The sequence below is a fragment of the Apteryx rowi genome, unplaced genomic scaffold (assembly GCF_003343035.1).
Source record: "Apteryx rowi isolate R43461 unplaced genomic scaffold, aptRow1 scaffold_13, whole genome shotgun sequence".
Lineage (NCBI taxonomy): Eukaryota > Metazoa > Chordata > Aves > Apterygiformes > Apterygidae > Apteryx > Apteryx rowi.
In genome coordinates, this window is record NW_020447530.1 from 4360926 (window position 1) to 4366153 (window position 5228).

Below are 5228 nucleotides of genomic sequence, written 5' to 3' on the forward strand. Positions count from 1 at the left end.
GAATAGTAAATCGAGCAAAAAACTGCCCCACAACCCTGAGTCTGAGGAACTGTAGATTTGTCACCCTTCACTCACTTTGTATGCTGTTAGATTTTCTTCAAGYAATTTTATGCTGCTAGACACCTAATAACCTAAGTGGTCCCAGGAAAGGAGAATTGGTTTCCCCTGTAAAAAGCCTGGTGTTTATTTGCAATTTAGCTTACCTGGCTTGTTTAAAGTCTTATCAGAATGCATCCACCTACTTTCTTTTATTCATTTTCACTTGATATCCAAGATTTGCTTGAATTGAGAATGTCAAAGCCTCAGGCATGATCCTGGGTGTTCTCAAGACTTAAATGCCACTGCTTCAAGAGTTAAAGATCTAGATGGCTGCACTAAGAGGATGATAAACTAATCACTCAGTCACTGCTGGTGAGCCTGGTGTCATTTACTGAAACATGGAATGCATTTAACAATGTAAAAGAAACTCCATGCAGTGCAAAAGCCAAAGATGATTGTTAGATTGTCAAGGTTTACTTTGGAGAAAGTCCTCAATCTAATTACCTATGTTTAAGCAACAGAAGTATTTTTCCACTCATTCAAGAAGTTAACATTTTCCTTTCAAGCCAATGGGAATTCTTTTAATGTGACTAAGGACTGCAGATTCTGTTCAGAGGACTACAAAAATTTAAGACGGGGCTAGGCTGAAAAAATAACTCTTCTAGGGGACAAGTTAGAAATGTGTCCTATCATCATAATTGTAAGAAAAGTAGATTTAATAAAATAATTACAGTACTACTACTGCACACTTACTTATTTATTTGTATCTTCCAGTTCAAAATGGTTTAAAAGAAAAGGACAGATCTCAGCACTCTACAGAAATAACTTTCTTATTATTAAAAAGCCAGGCTCTGTTTTGGTGTTAGAAGAATGAAATGCTTCAAATCATTTTCCCTGCAATCTCTGAACCATGAAGGAAGTGAAAGACTAGGTGCAACATTTTGTTTTCACATTTTAGAATTTGGAAACTACTGGCATATTTCTTCATCCTTAAAATGGGGTCTGAATTAAAGATCAAGATATCAAGGTATCAAATATGAATAAAATGTCAAAGGAATTTTGTTGGGCTCCCCCGATGAGTGGCCAAGCTGCAAATAATATCACTTTATTATCTATTATTCTATCAAGCCTTAATCAGAATGGTACATTAATTGTGAGTCCAATCCACTGCAGCTGGTATAGGACCCTTTCCCAGCATATTAACCCCGGAGCCAGTGGATACCACCACAAGTGGCATAAATAAATTATTATTGTCATCACCGAGTTGTTCATTGACAGGGAAGTAAGGCCCAGAGAGGCAGACAGTATTCCTCCAGAGCAAAATGAAGGTGTGACCATAGCTCATCCTTGCAGATAAGTGTCAATTTGACCTAGCAAACACAGGCAATAAGAAGCAATGCAGTGACATGGGTTTAGCACATACTAACAGCTTAACAGTTCTCCAGAGACTCTGGGTGGGTAGTCTGGTGTGGTGATAACACATCCTTGCAGACCAGTGTCAATTTGACCTAGCAAACATAGGTAATAATAGAAGATGAAGCAATATCGGTTTAGCAAGTGCTAACTGCTTACCAATTCTCCAGAGACTCTAGGTGGGTACTCTGCTGGCTAGCTTGGACAAARTCTGTCCCATGGCTCTGGTACTGCAACACAAAACACTTCCTCTGAGAAGGCAGAATCACATATTTTACAGTCACACCTACCTTCATGACATGCCTGACAAGACAGCACATGATCACCTTCCCTGCTGGGTGACATCTGATGGCTCAGGCAGTTCTGCTGATGTTGGGGGCAGCGTCTGCAGAAGTAAGGAAAGCTTCAGCCCGAACTGGGAGATCAAAATCCAGCTCTAAGGGTGGAAATTCAGCTGATCAAAGGGAGAAATCTACAGCATCCCCTCATCCTGAAATGGACATCAAAAATAGATCAAATTGCTCCTTAAAAGTGGCTATTTCCCTCCACACCTGTGAAAGGGAAACTAAATGAGTAACTCAGGTGTTGCTGTCTACACCGTAGAGATCTAAAGGCAAAAAAGATGAATGCTCTTCAAAGGAACTTGCTGTTCCTGTTGTGTAAACACTTCCCTCTACAAAGAAGCAACATTTACCCCAGGAACTGTCTCACTTTCACTTCATGAAAGAGAGTAAACACTTTAAGATCAGTAGGACTAAGAAATGGTTCTACCAACAAGAACTGGGGAACTTCTGAAATGCTCCATAGTCCTTAATCACTACTGTAGAGCAAACTGATTTCTACCTCATCTATATGTGCATGTATTTCAAGAGTTGAAAAACTGCCATGCTCATACTTCTCAGCAGCTAATAAAAATCCTTGTTAGCAACATCTGGATACAAGACAAGGGAACCTTGCAAAGAAAGATGAGGTATTCAACAAGTTTCTCCAGCGGGTTCATCATCTGTCCTCTGAGGACTTTGCTCCAAAGTCTACTGAGGTGTTGGGGTGTTTTTCCATTGACTTCACTGGGCTCTGAACCAAGCCCTAAAGCCTCCCTGCTGTGCTTGAACATTTATTTGTGTTTGATCTGTAATAAGATCTTTCATTTCTCTTATTACTGTAAAAATAAATAAAGCCACAGTACAAGAAAGCAACTAAACACATGCTTATCTTTAAGCATATCCCTAAACCCACTCACTTAAAGTCCTTAAATMCAATGGACTCCTGGGAGACAAAAGCACATGCTTAAAATTAAACATGTGCTCAGGGTCTTTGCTAATTAGTGATGGCCCTATGTCTTAGAGGGCCTTAAACACATCTTACAGCATTTGGGGTTTTAGGGCCCATATGGGAGAAATTACATGGAAACCATCACAGAAGCGTAACTTTTAGTATTGTATCTAATGCTGGAAGCCTATCTTTAATGAAAGGTGAATCTGCTTCAAGAGTGATTATGTTACTGTACCATTTACAACTGGTTAAGACAAGTACAGTTTCTTAGATATATATAAAGATAAGAATCTCTAAAACCAGAACATTTTCTTGGCTATTGCTACAACATAGTCCCATCATGATGACCAAACTCACCAGAGCAAAACTGCTTTTTGGAATATACATTTTAACAGCATCTCAAAAGCGGCCAAAATATTGTCTCTGGCCTCTTTGACTTTTCTTAGAGGAAGCACTCATGCATCCTCCTAGGATCTGGCTCTTCGGAGATAAGCAAGTCTTTACTATTGGATCAGACAGCAAAAGGAAGAGCATTCAGAGGAATCTGCATCAAGTGAAGAGCATTTGTTTTCACCATACCTTGTTTATTTTGGACCTCTGCTAAAAAATTTTAGAAGAACTCTCAGCTATCTTGATCACAGACAGGGCCTCAGATTTAATGGTGTTTGACAGCTCAGCTCAGTGTTGTCTCTGGTGAGAGAACATTTGGAAGTTTCTTTGCAAAACAGTCCTTCAATAAATAGTCTTTTGCCTGTCTGAGAACTACATGCACTTTCCAGTGATTTTTTTTTCATTCACGCAGGTACCACAAATGCCAACTTACATGAAACCTCTCACCTTTTCAGCATCGCCTGCGCAAGGAATGAGGACTCCATCTCTTTCTTTTAATATATCTTCTTTAACGTCCTTTTCAAGATGCATCATTGCACACCACCTTAAGATGCTCTTGGCCCTCCAGCTCCCTCTATAAAATTCCATGCTGTCCCATGTTTATAGGTTCATTGTTCTGCAGGGTGAACAATGAGGCCACGTTTCCTTATCCATTAATGAGGAATCTGGATCAGATGTTAGCACACAACTGTATTTTTCTCAAGTTAGCCAAAGCATGCAGTCTGTTGCTCCTGCTGGCTTTACTATTTATACAGGCTGTGGACAGACAGGTGATATCTGAACCCAGCMTAAAGCCTTCAGAAGAATTTTTTTTAAAGAAATGTGATTGTTTCAGTGCTTTACATCATGTGGCTTGCAGTGCCTTTGATCTGAAACTAGATTTACCATAGCTTCACACTTACCTTTGAGTAAAAGAGAAGTTCTAAGTCAATGCATCACTCATCTGAGCCACCAGAAGTGTGGAACAGACCCAAGTTAGTGTCTGTTTCCAGGACAAATTTTTGCTCCCATCCTTGCAGGCAACAAATGCATCAAGACACAAAGAAAACTGTTGCTTTTTAAATGATGTCACCAGGTTTTCTAAGCAATTTCTTTCTGAAGCACAGACATACCTTCTTGTCCCATACAGTTAGCCAGTATSCAGGGCCTCAATGAGCTGTGTTTATTAAAAGGGATGCTGTTCAAATGAATTGAGTATTTGCCCTTCCAGCAGTCTTGGCATTTTCCCACTCCAGCTGAATTTGTTTGGGCACTGGAATTGCACTGTTCTCTCCTAGGCCCCTGGCCATTCCCCCTGCCATTCTCCTGTTGATGGATATTTGAAGGTGAACCCACAAGATCAGTCTTTGTGCTCTATTCGCCTCTGTTTGTTCTGGACATCAACACAGACACATTAGGAGCATCTCCAGGCCTTCTTCTTAGCTTCTTACTTCAATATATTAGATCACTACAGGGGATCTTAATAGAGTTAACATTAGAAAAAGCATTTCACTTAGGACAAGCAGGCCCCACCAGCAGATATTTTGGTACTTTAGTTCTGCTCCTAGTTTTGTGCAGTGAATCCAGAGCCAAAAATGTTTTTTTACCAGCTTGTCATCTCAGGGTGACCATCTTGCTTTGAGGGAAGACGTTCTCCTCCTACTGCTCCACATCACACCAGAAGCAAAAGGATGCTGCAGGTTCCACTTGCCTGGAAGCATTAGCAGCATAGACCTCCACAATCCAGGATCTAGAAAAACATCCAAAATAGCTTCACACCAACTCATGATGCTTTTGAGGATAAAAAGGAGTATAAGCAAAGGACATTTTCTTTGGATCCAATGCCTTCTTCAGCCCCCAGGTTTTTCTTTAAGCTAACAGTCTAAAAAGGGTTGGAAACCATGGGTCTGAAGTCTAAAAGCCAGCCCCACATCCAAGCAATGGCCTCGCTGTGGCACATCATGCATGCGAYCCACATGCAGCAGTCTCCTTGGCTTCTGATTCTCCTGTGCAAAAGATCCAGTTCATAAGTACTCTACAGAAGAGATTAAACTTTTGCAAGAAGCATTAGATCCACCTTTTCTGAATCTCATACTAGTAGATCCAAAGCAAAAGAGCACAGGATGTCTGTCTAA